This window comes from Salvelinus namaycush, chromosome 3 (genome assembly GCF_016432855.1).
Source record: "Salvelinus namaycush isolate Seneca chromosome 3, SaNama_1.0, whole genome shotgun sequence".
NCBI classification, from domain to species: domain Eukaryota; kingdom Metazoa; phylum Chordata; class Actinopteri; order Salmoniformes; family Salmonidae; genus Salvelinus; species Salvelinus namaycush.
This window is the reverse complement of record NC_052309.1, coordinates 14341112-14360353: the sequence shown is the minus strand read 5'-3', so window position 1 is coordinate 14360353 and position 19242 is coordinate 14341112.

Genomic DNA, 19242 nt, shown 5'->3' with positions numbered 1-19242 from the left:
CTGAAGTCCACGATCATCTCCTTTGTTTTGTTGACATTGAGTGTAAGGTTATTTTCCTGACACCACACTCCGAGGGCCCTCACCTCCTCCCTGTAGGCTGTCTCGTCGTTGTTGGTAATCAAGCCTACCACCGTAGTGTCGTCTGCAAACTTGATGATTGAGTTGGAGGCGTGCATGGCCACGCAGTCGTGGGTGAAGAGGGAGTACAGGAGATGGCTCAGAACGCACCCTTGTGGGGCCCCAGTGTTGAGGATCAGCGGGGTGGAGATGTTGTTACCTACCCTCACAACCTGGGGGCGGCCCGTCAGGAAGTCCAGTACCCAGTTGCACAGGGCGGGGTCGAGAACCAGGGTCTCGAGCTTGATGACGAGTTTGGAGGATACTATGGTGTTAAATGCTGAGCTGTAGTCGATGAACAGCATTCTCACATAAGTATTCCTCTTGTCCAGATGGGTTAGGGCAGTGTGCAGTGTGGTTGCGATTGCGTCGTCTGTGGACCTATTGGGGCGGTAAGCAAATTGGAGTGGGTCTAGGGTGTCAGGTAGGGTGGAGGTGATATGGTCCTTGACTAGTCTCTCAAAGCACTTCATGATGACGGAAGTGAGTGCTACGGGGCGGTAGTCGTTTAGCTCAGTTACCTTAGCTTTCTTGGGAACAGGAACAATGGTGGCCCTCTTGAAGCATGTGGGAACAGCAGACTGGGATAAGGATTGATTGAATATGTCCGTAAACATACCAGCCAGCTGGTCTACGCATGCTCTGAGGACGCGGCTGGGGATGCCGTCTGGGCCTGCAGCCTTGCGAGGGTTAACACGTTTAAATGTTTTACTCACGTCGGCTGCAGTGAAGGAGAGTCCGCAGGTTTTGGTAGCGGGCCGTGTCAGTGGTACTGTATTGTCCTCAAAGCGGGCAAAGAAGTTGTTTAGTCTGTCTGGGAGCAAGACATCCTGGTCCGCGACGGGGCTGATTTTCTTTTTGTAATCCGTGATTGACTGTCGACCCTGCCACATACCTCTTGTCTCTGAGCCGTTGAATTGCGACTCTACTTTGTCTCTCTACTGACGCTTAGCTTGTTTGATTGCCTTGCGGAGGGAATAGCTACACTTTTTGTATTCGGTCATGTTTCCGGTCACCTTGCCCTGATTAAAAGCAGTGGTTCGCGCTTTCAGATTCGCGCGGATGCTGCCATCAATCCACGGTTTCTGGTTTGGGAATGTTTTAATAGTCGCAGTGGGTACGACATCGCCGAAGCACTTGCTAATAAACTCGCTCACTGAATCAGCATATTCGTCAATGTTGTTGTTTGACGCAATGCGGAACATATCCCAGTCCACGTGATCGAAGCAATCTTGAAGCGTGGAATAAGATTGGTCGGACCAGCGTTGAACAGACCTGAGCGCGGGAGCTTCCTGTTTTAGTTTCTGTCTGTAGGCGGGGAGCATCAAAATGGAGTCGTGGTCAGCTTTTCCGAAAGGAGGGCGGGGGAGGGCCTTATATGCGTCGCGGAAGTTAGAATAACAAGGATCCAGGGTTTTACCATCCCTGGTAGCACAATCGATATGCTGATAGAATTTAGGGAGTCTTGTTTTCAGATTAGCCATGTTAAAATCCCCAGCTACAATGAATGCAGCCTCAGGATATGTGGTTTCCAGTTTACATAGAGTCAATTGAAGTTCGTTCAGGGCCATCGATGTGTCTGCTTGGGGGAGAATATATGCGGCTGTGATTATAATCGAGGAGAATTCTCTTGGTAGATAATGCGGTCGACATTTGATTGTGAGGAATTCTAAGTCAGGTGAACAGAAGGACTTGAGTTCCTGTATGTTGTTATGATCACACCACGTCTCGTTAATCATAAGGCATACCCCCCCGCCCCTCTTCTTACCAGAAAGATGCAAAAAACGTTACAGTCTCTTATGTCTCTCTGGAATGCTACCCTTGCTCGGATTTCGTCTACCTTGTTGTCAAGAGACTGGACATTGGCGAGTATTATGCTCGGGAGCGGTGCGCGATGTGCCCGTCTCCGGAGCCTGACCAGAAGACCGCTTCGTCTACCCCTTTTACGGCGTCGTTGTTTTGGTTCGCCGGCTGGGATCCGATCCATTGTCCTGGGTGGTGGGCAAAACAGAGTATAGTGAGAATACCAGAAGCCGGCTCAGTTACACAACCGTGAGCATTGGCTTGAGAACAAGTCTACATATTGGAAAAGTTGGGTGGAATGGCAATCCAGAACACGGACACCCCATATACTTTAGTATTGTGTAGAAAGTATATGCCTTGTTTCGCAGTATTTACAGGAATACTGATGTTGAAGGAACACACTTTCCATGGACTGCTTGATGTTGAGTTTGTCCCCCCCCACAAGCTCCATGATCCCTCTCTCCCAGGTCACTGCCCTCTCCCTCTGTTATGGATTTCATCAATATGTAGAGCAGAAGAAAATCTATTGGGCTGCATATTATGGCTTTAGTGTACTTTTGCCCTCAGGAAATTGCATCCGGGATAGAGCTTTGCAAGATGTCCTCATCTTTGTTGAGTGGAAAACAACAACAGTGCAATTGAAGCAGTTTCCAGAAATGCTGCATCTGCATTTCTCATGGTCAATCTCTGCTATCCAGGGAAAGCTGTGCTGCTAAACTGGTGTGACCCAGTGAGCATCATTTACAGTGTGTTTATGATGTTGGCCCAGTTGTTTGCTGTACTGTAATGTAAGTGGTACGTTATGTTTATTACATACTTGGCACAGCTAGCAGACCCAGGTGCTTGCATGACCTGTGGCTAAATAAGTCGGCACTACAGTTTTTTTAGACAGACGGCACTAAGTCTTTTGATGCGTTATTGTTATTATGTAATTAACAACATTGATACGTTTTTTTGTTTTAGCCTCATACTCAGGTTACTGCTTGAGAGGATGTGGAAGTCTTCTGATGTAGACATTTCCTTTTTGATCTCCCTCTTCCTGATTTATAAAGTGGGTAAAACTAAACAAATAATTTGAGTGTAGCTGAAGGAATTACAACTTTGCGGGCCAGGTTTGTTTTTTCTTTTGGAGACATGGGGGCCTCAGAGGACAGGAAATGGACTCTAGGACAGATTTGGAATAACATTTGATGTGAACATTTACGTTCCCCTAATTAATGTCATTTTTTTTTTAAATTCTTCAGGCTTCTTAGCAAAATGCTTATGATGATTTGTGATGCATTTGTATATATGTGTTGCATTCAAAACTTATTTTGATATTTGCTATGAGGATAAGCATTTAAAGTGATACAATCTGTCACCTAAATGTCTCCCATCCCAGAGACTAAATTGATAACCTGTTGGGGTTTTGACAGACACGTCCAGTGAGGTTTACAGTTCTCACATAAAGTAGTCCCTCTGGACACCGTACTGTAACCGGACTCACCAGGGATAGAGCTGTTCGTGGAAAACATGCTCGGATACATTACCATAATACAATTTCAAAAATACTGTCAGGCTAATTTATGGCAAATTTAGTAGGGATGCATGATATATCGGTGAACATATCGGAATCGGCTGATATTAACAAAAAATGCCAACATCGGTATCGGCCAATGTCTAGTTTAACGCCGATATGCTAAACCGTTGTCAAAGCTGACGTGCATACCTATATAACTTAGGTACATGCCGTAATGACGCCACATAAAATTTTGCGCTATACGTGCGACACAGCATTCATAACCTAGCCCACAATGTCTGCTGTGTGGATCGAGCAGTCATTTGAAAGAGTAAGAACATTTCAGCGAGACAACTCAAAAAGTTAAATCCATTAAAGCCAAGATAATGGAATTCATTGCCCTTGACAATCAACCGTTCTCTGTCGTGGGTGATGTTGGCTTTCGCCGACTGGTCGAGCACCGGTACACAATACCAAGTGCGCTATTTTTCAGATGTTGCCATACCGGAGTTACACAGTAATAGCGTCACTGTTATTAGCTTGAAGACATACATAATATGGAAAGCCATTTGGGTCTTTGTGTGTCAAAAATATACAGTAGCACTGTCAAAGCTGTACAAAAAAGTCTGCAAACAAGCAAACACCGGCCACGAACTATGTGTTTACAATACCACGTTGGTAATAAAGCACAATTTGTTCGACCGCAACTTCTGGGGTAGCTAGCTTTAGCTTGGTACCTAGCTAGCACCAATACAACCAGCCTGAAAACAATGACCAGTGGAAACTGCAGTAATTTTCATTATTCTTGGCAATGATTTAGGAATCCTTGTGTGTAAGTATTAGCTAGGTTACCACTTGCTGTTCGACTATTGAAATTGAACTTCAGTTCATGAAAATAAATAGCTAGCCAGCTACTTAACCCTGTTGCCCAACGCTAACATTATAAGCAGTCGTGCTAGCTTCATCTGGCTAGTGAGGCTCGACTGGACTTGGCACAATAGTGGAATTTGCGGGTTGCCTTCAAAATAAAAGTATATAATTGATAGTGATGCAAATGAATACAAATAGTAGAATTATGCCATACTTTTATTTTGAATGCTAACTGCAAAGTCCACTATTGTGGCTAATCCTTATTGTGGCTAGCTTCACATAGATGGGTCCGACCACCATTAATCAAATAAAAACTGTCTTGTAAATTTTAGATGATGACACCTAGCTATATAGTTAGCTAGCTAACTGTAGCTACTGAAACAGATTATGTCGTTTTGCTCTGTTTTTAGGGAAGAACATTGTTTGCATCCATGAGCTAGCTAGCTTTTTTATGACCAGCACTGTAGGTGCGCAAGGCAACTTTACTAGCATCATTGATGAATCGTTGTGACATGAAATAGTGATAGTGTAATCAATGTGTAATAACTCTGTAAAAAATGTATGAACGTGTTAAATTACTATGTGACGTGCAGTCATATTCAGGTCGTGATTGGTCAACAAGCTTTTTTGACACGTCAAATAGTGTTATCTACTGGTCATTGTTTTCTTTTTTGACACGCAAAGACCCAAATGGTGTTCCATAGCAAAGACCCAAACGGTGTTCCATAGCAAAGACCCAAACGACATTTCATAGCAAAGACCCAAACGGCGTTCCATAGCAAAAACCCAAACGGCGTTCCATAGCAAAGACCCAAACGGCGTTCCATAGAAATCCTGGTTGAGAATGAAATTACTGAACAAATGAACAACGAAACAGCACAGCAAGTAATTGAAAGAAATAGGTTTTGATGATGTTTTACTGGTAATGGGGACAAACATAAATGCCAACAAAATTACTTTTTGGTCAGTGTCGTGTGTGTGTGTGTGTGTAACTTTTATTTAACTAGGCAAGTCAGTTAACTTCTTGCCGCACGGATCCCTTTAGCGGGATCATTTTCGTGAACAACCGCTGAATTGCAGAGCGCCAAATTAAAAAATAATACAAAAAATATTTATAATCATGAAATCACAAGTGAAATATACCAAAACACAGCTTAGCTTGTTGTTAATCCACTTATCGTGTCAGATTTTGAAAATATGCTTTACAGTGAAAGCAATCCAAGCGTTTGTGAGTTTATCAACCACTAGACAAAACAGTAAGAACAGCTAGCCGCAAATTAGCTTGGTCACGAAAGTCAGAAAAGCAATAAAATTAATCGCTTACCTTTGATAATCTTCGGATGTTTGCACTCACGAGACTCCCAGTTACACAATAAATGTTATTTTTGTTCGATAAAGATTAGTTTTATAACCAAAAACCTCCATTTGGTTTGTGCGTTATGTTCAGAAAACCACAGGCTCGTTCCGGTCCTGAAAGGCAGACGAAAATTCCAAAAAGTATCCGTAATGTTCGTAGAAACATGTCAAACGTTTTTTATAATCAATCCTCAGGTTGTTTCTAACATACATAATCGATAATATTTCAACCGGACGTTAACCTATTCAATACTACAGAGAAAGAAAATGTCGAGCTACATCTCTCGCGCGCAGGAACTAATCAAAGGACACCTGACGCGTTTTGAAAAATCTCGCTCATTTTTCAAAATAAAAGCTTGAAACTATGTCTAAAGCCTGGTCACAGCCTGAGGAAGCCATTGGAAAAGGAATCTGGTTGATACCCCTTTAAATGGAGGAGGGGCAGGCAACGGAACAGGGATTTTTCCAAATAAAAGGCACTTCCGGGTTGGATTTCCTCAGGTTTTCGCCTGCAAAATCAGTTCTGTTATACTCACAGACAATATTTTGACAGTTTTGGAAACTTTAGAGTGTTTTCTATCCTAATCTGTCAATTATATGCATATTCTAGCATCTGGACCTGAGAAATAGTCTGTTTACCTTGGGAACGTTATTTTTCCAAACATAAATATTCTGCCCCCTAGCTGAAAGAAGTTAATGAGCACCAATCTGTTTTTAGACCTGGACATAGCACCGTTTCAGCGGCTACACTTTTATTAGATGATGTGCTGTATTGTTTAGACTTTAGACCATAAAAATCATGTGCTGCCTCATTTATTGACCTGTCGATGGCGTTTGATAGGGTTGATCATTTCTTAAGGTTGTCTGAAATAGGCTAGATCAGGCATCTTGCAATTTGTTCATGGACAGTCTAACGGACAGGACACAATGTGTGCATACCTTTTTTTTAACGATTGTTTTCTTCGTCAAACAATGCCAAACATACACATACACACGACAGCATACAAACACACACAAACATCAAAGAACATCACACCTGCCCAGACCCACCTGCTCACACCCCCATCTCCAGCGTCCACATCACTCTCTGCCACATTTATTTTATTTTATTTATTTAACCTTTATTTAACAAGGCAAGTCAGTTAAGAACAAATTCTTATTTACAATGACGGCCTACCCTGACCTCAAGCTCCACCATTTTGTTTCTCGACGTCACCCCCAGAAGGCATGGATTATTGAGTCATTGTTAGTTTTACACTTAAGACATGACTCTCCGTTGTGCTGTAGAATTTGAGAATTTTGTCTCGTATAATACATTCTATACATTAATTTATACTGGATTAAGCATACATTTTTGTTAATTGTAATTTTGTTAGTTATGTTCCAACATTCCCTCCATCTTGTTCCAATATCATTTATTTTTAAGTCTTTGTTCCAATAGTTAAAAAAAAAAAGTCATGTGAATATCCTTTTCTGACTCAAATAGATTCCTTCAAGATTGCTCTGATGTCCAAAAGATTTTAAATAGAAATGTCATCATATGAAACTTAAGTTGCATGTATTTGAAAATTTTACATTGGTCAGTCCAAAATTGCTTTTTAATTCTGTCATGAACAACTAATTTACAGTTTCTACTATGCCTTTAGTTTTCCATGTGGACCAATTTATCAGTGAATTCTTTAAACCTATCCAAGGATTGTTCCATAGGGTTGTGTTTTTAGGGAGTGATATTGGTTCTTGTAGAAAATAAGTAAAATTTTCTTCCATATTAGGGGCGGCAGGTAGCCTAGTGGTTAGAGCATTGGACTAATAACTAAAAGGTTGTAAGATTGAATTCCCGAGCTGACAAGGTACAAATCTGTCGTTCTGCCCCTGAACAAGGCAGTTAACCCACTGTTCCTAGGCCGTCATTGAAAATAAGAATTTGTTCTTAACTGACTTGCCTAGTAAAATGTAAATAAAAATATTGTTATAGTGTTCTTAACTATGAAGTTGTTAATGTTCTTAGCTCCACCCTTTGAAAATAGACATGTGAAAAGTTTTTGAATGTGAGCATGCGCATCTTCAAACGTACCCATTGTTCCTCTTTAGTTCATTCAACTATATGTCTCAAGTAAAAGCCTTGGGTGGTGAGTTCATACAATTCCAAATCTGGAAGGTTAAAACCACCCTCAGATTTTATTCTATGAGTTTTAGTTGCCCATATAAAGTCTGTTATGACCAAGTATACACTACCGTTCATAAGTTTGGGGACACTTAGAAATGTCCTTATTTTTGAAAGAAAAGCAACTTTTTTGTCCATTAAAATAACATCAATTTGATCAGAAATACAGTGTAGACATTGTTATTGTTGTAAATGACTATTGTAGCTGGAAACGGCTGATTTTTTTATGGAATATCTACATAGGCGTAAACACCAGTCTCAACGTCAACAGTGAAGAGGTGACTCCGGGATGCTGGCCTTCTAAGCAGAGTTCCTTGGTCCAGTGTCTGTGTTCTTCTGCCCATCTTAATCTTTTATTTTTATTGGCCAGTCTGAGATATGGCTTTTTCTTTGGAACTCTGCCTAGAAGGCCAGCATCCCGGAGTCGCCTCTTCACTGTTGACGTTGAGACTGGTGTTTGCGGGTACTATTTAATGAAGCTGCCAGTTGAAGACTTGTGAGGCGTCTGTTTCTCAAACTAGACACTCTAATGTACTTGCCAAATCGGTGTCCAAAAATACCGATTTCCGATTGTTATGAAAACTTGAAATCGGCCCTAATTAATCGGCCATTCCGATTAATCGGTCGACCTCTAGTGTTAACATAATTGCAAAAGCGTTTTCTAATGATCAATTAGCCTTTTAAAATGATTAACTTGGATTAGCAAACACAACGTGCTATTGGAACACAGGAGTGATGGTTGCTGATCATGGGCCTCTGTACGCCTATGTAGATATTCCATAAAATATCAGCTGTTTCCAGCTACAATGGTCATTTACAACATTAACAATGTCTACACTGTGTTTCTGATTAATTTGATGTTATTTTAATGGGCAAAAACTGTGCTTTTCTTTCATAAACAAGGACATTTCAAAGTAACCCCAAACTTTTGAACGGTAGTGTACTTTTTAAAATAATGTTTTCGTTGGGGTAATTGGTATTACCGAGAATAAATATAACAAAGTGTGCTTACTGACGGTATCAAATCTACTCTATTCTGGTTAGAGCCTCAATATTACATAATGTGCCGCGGTGGTCGATTTTGGGCCCTGCTCTCATCACTATTTTATAAATAATATTGGTATTTCTGTTAAAACCTGTAACATTCATGTCTATGTGGATGATATTTATTTACTCCTGTGTCCTGTCAGTACAGCAGGCCATTCATGACCTTCAGCATGGTTTTGACTCAATTCAAAATTTAAGAACCGCTTACCGTTCTTAAACTAGTACTAAATTCTAATAAAACCAACTTTATGTTGTTCTCTAGGTCTTGTTATATTGACCCTGAGGACATGCATATTTGCACATTGAAGGGAGCCCAAATTGAACACGTTCCCCATTATAAGTACTTGGGTGTTTAGATTGATGATAAGCATTGTAAATAAGAATTTGTTCTTAACTGACTTGCCTAGTTAAATAAAGGTTAAATTAAAAAAATAATAGACCACACATGTTGTTTATGAAGCATTTTACAAATACAATTCTATTTTATTTTAATGTTAACTCTGGGAAGAGGGTGGGGGTTATGTTTGACCCATGTCTTTCTTTTCCCTGACCATCATTTTAGCCACACAAGCCCCTCCAAATAATAACGTTGAGTGTTTCTTGTTTTTCTAGGGCCTGGCCCCGACTCAAGAGAGACCTGGGCCGTTTTACACAATCTCTCTCTGGGCTTTCGGTTTCTGAATTGATGTAGCTAATCATGGTTCAGTTTTATATGCATCCAAAACGAATTGAAAATCTGTTCAATTGTTTACCCTTTCACTTTTGCATTAGTTTGAGTCTAAGCATATGCCTCGAACCCCACTCAAACTGATCACCTGTCTCCATGTTCATGTTAGACAAAAAAGCATATTCCAGCCCGAGTCTAATGTGATCCATGTCATTCTACTGATCTGTAGCTAGTGTTTCCATGCTGTTTGATGGGGCTCCCCTGATGCAGCCGGATACGGTATTCTGAGTTAAGAGTTCATTTGGTAAACTGTGGATTAGCTGTTGCTCCAGATTTGTTTTAAATGCGTATAAATCTGTGCTGGTCCCCTATAAGTAGGCCCTAAGCTCTGAGCAGGGAGGAATCTCGTTCCTCTCATGCCTCATGTGCAAGGGCTGATGGAAGATGGCGCCGACAGACATGGCAGCTCTGCTTCTAGCTCCCAAGCAACTTTGCAGTATTTTGTTTTTGTGTGTGTTATTTCTTACATTATACAAGCATTTCGCTACACCTGCAATAACATCTGCTAAATATTTGTATGTGACCCCCCCCAAAAAACATTTCGATTTTAGTGCAGTGACTGAGTGCTATAAGTAAAGTGTGAATACGTTTTGAAGGCACTGGTAAGTGTGTTACATTTCATTGCGGGGTTTACTGTTGTGCATTTTACGACAGCACAGCATCCAGTCATGACAATATTACAGTGGTTTTGAATTCCATTCCATGTAATGTCACTTCCTTTGAAACTTGAGCGTTGCATTCCGCTTTACTTAGTCCTCTACTGTAGATCTGTCAAATATAATGTTATTAAGGCATCCACATACTGTACCACTGCAGCAATAGCCCTCTTCCTGTGTGTCTGTCTCATCTACCGTATTACATAGTACAGTTACACGATATTGTTCAGTGTTCTGTTTGGTCAGTTCTTCTGGAGCACATTAGTCTTTTTAAGTTTTATGATGTTCTTCTCTGTTCAGCTGCAGTTTGAGTAATTCTGGTGCAACCACAGTTCCACAGACATCCCCTGGGTGCAAATTAAAGAAAACTGTGAACTCTGGATGTGGATGTAGGTCGGATGTAGGTCGGAACGGCAGAGAGTTTTGAAACTGTGAAATGTTTTTTCCGGCAGGCTCCTCATCAGAAGGAACACAGTGTATGCAAAACAATTAATAATAACTGTGAAACAACTTTCTTCTATACCTTTTTCTAAATGTGAACATCTAGATGGAGTGTAGGTCTAATGGTCAGGAAGCTAATGTGGACTTTGACCCCAGTCTATATGTCAGAGGTGTTGAAGAACAGAGCAGAGCAGGCCTGTCACCAAATACAGTAGCTACACTGTGTATCTTTATTCATCTGTAATCCTTGTGGTTAGTGTTAACCCTCCTACACATTCTGTCTGCAGCCGCTATAGTCCCTTTATCTGGCTGTCTGGTTCACTCCCTTACTTTACTTTACACTGACCGAGTCTGTTACTGTCTGTGTCTCTTGCTGCAATACCACCTACTACTGATTATTTTACTATACTGACCGATCAATCAAATGTCATCAATCAAATGTATTTATAAAGCCCTTTTTACATCAGTGGTTGTCACAAAGTGCTTTTACAGAAACCCAGCCTAAAACCCCAAAGAGCCAGCAATGCAGATGTAGAAGCATGGTTGCTAGGAAAAACTCCCTAGAAAGGCAGGAACCTAGGAAGAAACCAAGAGAGGAATCAGGCTCTGAGGGGTAGAGATTATAAGAATACATGGCCATTAAGGCCAGATTGTTCTTCAACATGTTCGAACGTTCATAGATGTCCAGCAGTGTCAAATAATAATCAGGGTAGTTATAGAGGGTGCAACAGGTCAGCACCTCAGGAGTAAATGTCATTTGGCTTTTCATAGCCGAGCATTCAGAGGTCAAGAGAGAGAGAGAGAGAGAGAACACAACAAACTTGATCAGCAGCATTACTAGGTAGCTCTTCCGGTGAACAGGTCAGGGTTCCATAGCCACAGGCAGAACAGCAGAAACTAGATCAGCAGCACGACCAGGTGGAACATGTGGACTGGGGACAGGGACAGCCAGGAATCGTCAGGACAGGTAGTCTTGAGGCATGGTCCTAGTGCTCAGGTCCTCTGGGAAGGGGAGTAGAGAGAGAGAGATGGGAGAATTAGAGGGAGCATACCTAAGATCACACAGGACACCAGATAAATCAGGAGAATTACACCAGATAGGACAGACGATCCTAGCCCCCGGGACATTGACGATTGCAGCATAGATACTGAAGACTTAGATGGGAGGGGTAGCAAGGCAGAGTATAGCCCACAAAGATCTCCCCCCGCATGAGCCAAAACTGGACTGCAAGATCACGTCAGTGACTCGACCCACTCAAGTCGAGTATAGTGAGAAAAGCCTGGCACAACATAATGCACCCCTCCTAGGGATGGCCTGGGAGAGCGCGAGCAAGCCAGTAACTCAGCCCCCGTAATAGGGTCAGAGGCAGAGAATCCCAGTGGAGAGAGGGGAGCCTACCAGGCAGAGACAGCAAGGGTGGTTCATGATGGATAGGCAGACCATTCCATAACAATTGAGCTCTATAGGAGAAAGCCCTGCCTCCAGCTCTTTGCTTAGAAATTATAGGAACAATAACGAGGCCTGCATCTTGTGACCGTAGCATACGTGTAGGTATGTACGGCAGGACCAAATTGAAGAGATATGTAGGAGAAAGTCCATGTAATGCTTTGTAGGTGAGCAGTACAATCTTGAAATCAGCCCTAGTCATAACAGGGCTAGCTTTGGAGTAATATTGTCACGAACGTCGTCAGGGTGGAAATGACCGGACCAAGGTCCAGCGTGGTGAGTGTACATTTCTTTTTATTTATGAATGTCGCCAACAAAAACAACAAAACGAACGTGAAGCTGACTAGGGCTATACAGGCCACTAACACAGACAACTATCCACAACTCCCAAAAGGAAAAAAGGCTGCCTAAGTATGATTTCCAATCAGAGACAATGATAGACAGCTGTACCTGATTGAGAACCATACCCTACACCGAATACACCTAACCAACATTTCTCTTCGGTCTCCCTCCTCCAACAGCTCCATCGACTCCCCAACAGTCTCTGGCTCTCTCCTCGCCTCGACCGACAGCCCCTTGTGCCCCCTCCCAAAAATCTTGGGGTTTCTGTGGCCGCGGACCCTGGTGTCATCGCTGTCCTCCTATACTCCTTGGCGACTCCCGCCAAGGAAGGGTCTCGCATCCACCCATTATTTCCTCCCATGTCCAGCTCTCCTTTACCTCCATGGTACGCTGCTTGGTTCTGTAGTGGTGGGATATTCTGTCACGTTCGTCGTATACATAATAAGCGGACCAAGGCGCAGCGTGAGTAAAGTTCCACATATTTATTAAAGTGAACCTTCAAAAAACAACAAAGAATAAACGAACGTGAAGTTCGTAGTGCTCATAGCACAAAACCAAAACGAAACAATATCCCACAAACGCAGGTGGGAAAAGGACCACACTAAGTATGATCCCCAATTAGAGGCAACGATCATCAGCTGCCTCCAATTGGGAACCATAATCACACCAACATAGAAATTCAAGACTAGAACACCCCCTAGTCACGTTCTGACCTATTGCACCATAGAGAACCCCAAGGGCTCTCTATGGTCAGGGCGTGACACTGGAGCATCAGCATTTGATTACAGGCTAAAAATGGCCAGACACAAAGGACTTTCTTCTGAAACTCATCAGTCTATTCTTGTTCTGAGAAATGAAGGCTATTCCATGCGAGGAATTGCCAAGAAACTGAAGATCTGGGACAACGTTGTGTATTACTCCCTTCACAGAACAGAGCAAACTGTCTCTAACCAGAATAGAAAAGGAGTGGGAGGCCCCGGTGCACAACTGAGCAAGAGGACAAGTACATTAGAATGTCTAGTTTGAGAAACAGACGCCTCACAAGTCCTCAACTGGCAGCTTCATTAAATGATACCCATAAAACACCAGTCTCAACGTCAACAGTGAAGAGGCAACTACGGGATGCTGGCCTTCTAGGCAGAGTTCCTCTGTCCAGTGTCTGTGTTCTTTTGCCCATCTTAATCTTTTATTTTTATTGGCCAGTCTGAGATATGGCTTTTTCTTTGCAACTCTGCCTAGAAGGCCAGCATCCCGGAGTCACCACTTCACTGTTGACGTTGAGACTGGTGTATTCTTGATAGACAAGCTCTAAACCAGGCAGGAACTTGTCCTCGTAGACCGATTAGGGTTTTCAATCTCTCCAAAAGAATGTGGTGAACGAAGAGCCTTGGTCTGACGCCAGAGCCTTGGTCTGTGTCTTGATCTGGCTCACTCCCTCACTGAACTGTTGCATAAAAGGCATTTAGCTCACGTCACTGGGCAGCTCACGTCTGGGTTTCCCTTTGTAATCCGTAATAGTTTTCAAGCCTTGCCACATCCGATGAGCGTCGAAGCCGGTGTAGTAGGATTAAATCTTAATCCTGTATTGACGCTTTGCTTGTTTGATGGATCATCTGAGGGCGTGCGGGATTCCTTTTAGGTGTCCGGATTAGTGTCCCGCTCCTTGAAAGCGGCAGCTCTAGCCTTTAGCTCGATGCAGATGTTGCCTGTAGTCCATGGCTTCTGGTTGGGATATGTACGTACGGTCACTGTGGGGACGACGTCGTCGATGCACTTCTTGATCAAACCGATGACTGAGGTGGTATACACCTCAATGCCATTGGATGAATCCCGGAACATATTCCAGTCTGTGCTAGCAAAACAGTCCTGTAGCGTAGCATCCGCGTCATCTGACCGCTTACGTATTGAGCGAGTCACTGGTACTTCCAGCTTTGGTTTTTGCTTGTAAGCAGGAATCAGGAGGATCGAATTATGGTCAGATTTGCCAAATGAAGGGCGAGGGAGAGCTTTGTATGCATATCTGTGTGTGGAGTAATGGTGGCCCTCTGGTTGCACATGTGAAAACCTGGTAAACCTGAAAACCCGGCCACTAGGAGTGCCGCTTCTGGGTGAGCATTTTCTTGTTTGCTTATGGCCTTATAGAGTTGGTTGAGTGCGGTCTTAGTGCCAGCATCGGTCTGTGGTGGTAAATAGACGGCTACGAATAATATAGATGAGAACTCTCTTGGTAGATAGTGTGGTCTACAGCTTATCATAAGGTACTCTACCTCAGGCGAGCAATACCTCGAGACTTCTTTAATATTAGACGTTGCGCACCAGCTGTTATTGACAAAAAGACACCCCCACCAGACGTAGCTTCTCTGTTCTGCCGGTGCATTGAAAATCCCTCCAGCTCTATATTGTCTTTGTAGTCGTTGAGCCACGACTCGGTGAAACATAAGATATTACAGTTCTTTATGTCCTGTTGGTAGTGTTAGGTTCTTATTTTTCAGACGACATAACCCACGGACACTAGAGAAGCTTTAACCAAGTTTAATTCTTCCCAAAGGTTCTGTACAGCTGTAATCAGACAGCAAAACATTTCTCTCCAGTGGTTATATACATCCTACTTAACCTCTCTTGGGTACGTGAGACGTTAGCGTCCCACCTCTTCAACAGCCAGTGAAACTGCTGGGCGCCAAATTCAAATACAGAAATAAATTCAGAAAACAAAACATATTTTACATAGGTTTAAAGATTAACTTCTTGTGAATCCAACCACGGTGTCAGATTTAAAAAATGCTTTACGGCGAAAGCATACCTTACGATTATTTAAGAACATAGCCCACTAGACAAATCATTACAAACAGTTACCAGCCAAGTAGAACAGTTACACAAGTCAGAAATAGAGATACAATTAATCCCGTACCTTTGATGATCTTCATATGGTTGCACTCAGCAGACATTCATTTTCTCAATAAGTGTTCCTTTTGTTCAAAAAAGTCTCTTTATATCCAAAAACCTCAGTTTTGTTCGCGCGTTTTCTTCAGTAATCCACAGGCTCAAACGCAGTCAAAACAGGAAGACAAAAAAATCCAAATTGTATCCGTAAAGTTCATAGAAACATGTCAAACGATGTTTATATTCAATCCTCAGGTTGTTTTTAGCCTAAATAATCGATAATATTTCAACCGGACAATAACGTTGTCAATTTAAAAGGTTAACAAGAAACGCACTCTCTCGGTCTCGCGCATGAAAAAGCTTTGTGACACTTTAGGGTCCACTCATTCAGACTGCTCTTACTTCTTAATCTTATGGCTGCAAGCCCGAGGTCGGTACACCTATGACAACATCCCCCACCCCCCCCCACACTGATTAGCATCGCTAGCATAGCGTCACAATTAAATAGTAGCATCTAAATATCATTAAATCACAAGTCCAAGACACCAAATGAAAGATACAGATCTTGTGAATAAAGCCACCATTTCAGATTTTTAAAATGTTTTACAGGGAAGACAAAATATGTAAATCTATTAGCTAACCACGTTAGCAAAAGACACCATTTTTCTTTGTCCACCATTTTTTCTCTCCACCAGTAGCTATCACCAATTCGGCCAAATAAAGATATTGATAGCCACTAACCAAGAAAAAAACTCATCAGATGACAGTCTGATAACATATTTATTGTATAGGATAGGTTTTGTTAGAAAAATGTGCATATTTCAGGTATAAATCATAGTTTACAATTGCACCCACCATCACAACTCGACTAGAATAAATACACAGAGCAACGTGTATTACCTAATTACTAATCATAAAACATTTCTTAAAAATACACAGCTCACAGCAATGGAAAGACACAGATCTTGTGAATTCAGACAATATTTCAGATGTTCCAAGTGTTTTACAGCGAAAACACAATAAATCGTTATATTAGCATACCACATGTGCAAACGTTACCAGAGCATTGATTCTAGCCAAAGAGAGCGATAACGTAATCATCGCCAAAATATATTAATTTTTTCACTAACCTTCTCAGAATTCTTCCGATGACACTCCTGTAACATCATATTACAACATACATATAGAGTTGTTCGAAAATGTGCATATTTAGCCACAAAAAAACGTGGTTATACAATGACAAAACTAGCAAAACTAGCCTGAAAATGTCGGGCGCCATATTTGACAGTGATCTTGTCTCATGATTAACTATTCATAAACTTGACTAAAAAAATATAAGTTGGACAGCTATCGAAAGACAAATTAGTTCTTAATGCAATCGCTGAATTACATTTCTAAAATTATCCTTACTGTGCAATACAGGGTTCGCCAAGCGAAGCTATACCAAAGAAAATGGAGGAAAATACGTTTAAAATTTTTCGACAGAACAACGATTTATCATCTTAAATATTTCTTACTATGAGGTGATCTTCCATCAGAATCTTGGGCAATGTATCCTTTCTTGGGTCTAATCTTCTTTTGGTCGAAAGATGTCCTCTTGTCCGTCGAAATGCCCACTAACGTTCGACCGGTACTGGAAACGTGCCCGGCGCTTCAAAGTGCATCACCAAGAATTGCCTCAAAATCGCACTAAACGGATATAAATTGCTATAAAACGGTTTAAATTAACTACCTTATGATGTCTTTAACACCTATAACGAGTAAAAACATGACCGGCGAAATATTACTGGCTAAACCCAAGCTTGGAAAGAGAGCAGGTCCAACGTACATCGTGCGTCAGGCGCAGCAGGAAAAGAACGGTACATCCGGTCTTTGGCGTTTTATACAGGCCCTGATTGCGCAATCGACTCCATTCAAATTGTCACCTCTTACTGACATCTAGAGGAAGGCGTAGGCAGTGTTTGTAGCATCATAGCCTTCACAGGGACTTATGAACTGACCTGGGAGCAGGGGCCAAGATTTCTGAAATCTCACTCCATATCAGGAAAAGTGCTGTAGAATGAGTTCTGTTCCACTCAGAGACATAATTCAAACGGCTATAGAAACTAGAGAGTGTTTTCTATCCAATAATAACAATAATATGCATATTGTACGAGCAAGAATTGAGTACGAGGCCGTTTGAAATGGGCACCTTAAACAGAGCTACTCAATACTGCCCCTGCAGCCATAAAAAGTTAATTTTTCAGAATACAAGCCTGAAACAATTTCTAAAGACTGTTGACATCTAGTGGAAGGCATAGAAACTGCAATTTGAGTCCTAAGTCAATGGATACTGTAATGGCATTGAATAGAAAACGACAAAACCAAAACAAAACGACTTCCTGAATGGATTTTCCTCAGGTTTTTGCCTGCCAAATCAGTTCTGTTATACTCACAGACACTATTTTAACAGTTTTGGAAACTTTAGAGGGTTTTCCATCCAAATCTACCAGTTATATGCATATCATATCTTCTGGGCCCGAGAAGCAGGCAGTTTAATTTGGGCATGCATTTCATCCAAAATTCCGAATGCTGCCCCCTACCCTAGAGAAGTTAAGACACTCCCTCTCTCCAATCCTTAGTTTATGCCCAAGAGAAAGAAGGTAACCATATACTAACCCTGATTACTCCCTTAAGGGGAACTGACCTCACCCCTCACCTCCTGACCTGAACCCCTCCTTCACCTAATCCACGGATATCCATCTGTCTTCCCTATATCAACACATCGCTCTCCTCTCCTCCATCAAACACATTCCAAAGCATTCTGGCTTTCTACAGAGAACCCTTAAATCAAATCAAATCACATTTATTTATATAGCCCTTCTTACATCAGCTGATATCTCAAAGTGCTGTACAGAAACCCAGCCTAAAACCCCAAATAGCAAGCAATGCAGATGTAGAAGCACGGTGGCTAGGAAAAACTCCCTAGAAAGGCCAAAACCTAGGAAGAAACCTAGAGAGGAACCAGGCTATGAGGGGTGGCCAGTCCTCTTCTGGCTGTGCCGGGTGGAGATTATAATAGAACATGGCCAAGATGTTCAAATGTTCATAAATGACCAGCATGGTCAAATAATAATAATCACAGTAGTTGTCGAGAGTGCAGCAAGTCAGCACCTCAGGAGTAAATGTCAGTTGGCTTTTCATAGCCGATCATTAAGAGTATCTCTACCGCTCCTGCTGTCTCTAGAGAGTTGAAAACAGCAGGTCTGGGACAGGTAGCACGTCCGGTGAACAGGTCAGGGTTCCATAGCCGCAGGCAGAACAGTTGAAACTGGAGCAGCAGCACGGCCAGGTGGACTGGGGACAGCAAGGAGTCATCATGCCAGGTAGTTCTGAGACATGGTCCTAGGGCTCAGGTCCTCCGAGAGAGAGAAAGAAAGAAAGAGAGAAAGAGAGAATTAGAGAGAGCATACTTAAATTCACACAGGACACCGGATAAGACAGGAGAAGTACTCCAGATATAACAAACTGACCCTAGCCCCCCGACACATAAACTACTGCAGCATAAATACTGGAGGCTGAGACAGGAGGGGTCAGGAGACACTGTGGCCCCATGTGGCCCCATGATACCCCTGGACAGGGCCAAACAGGAAGGATATAACCCCACCCACTTTGCCAAAGCACAGCCCTCACACCACTAGAGGGATATCTTCAACCACCAACTTACCATCCTGAGACAAGGCCGAGTATAGCCCACAAAGATCTCCACCACGGCACAACCCAAGGGGGGGGCGCCAACCCAGACAGGAAGACCACGTCAGTGACTCAACCCACTCAAGTGACGCACCCCTCCTAGGGACGGCGTGAAAGAGCACCAGTAAGCCAGTGACTCAGCCCCCTAACTTCTGACACAAA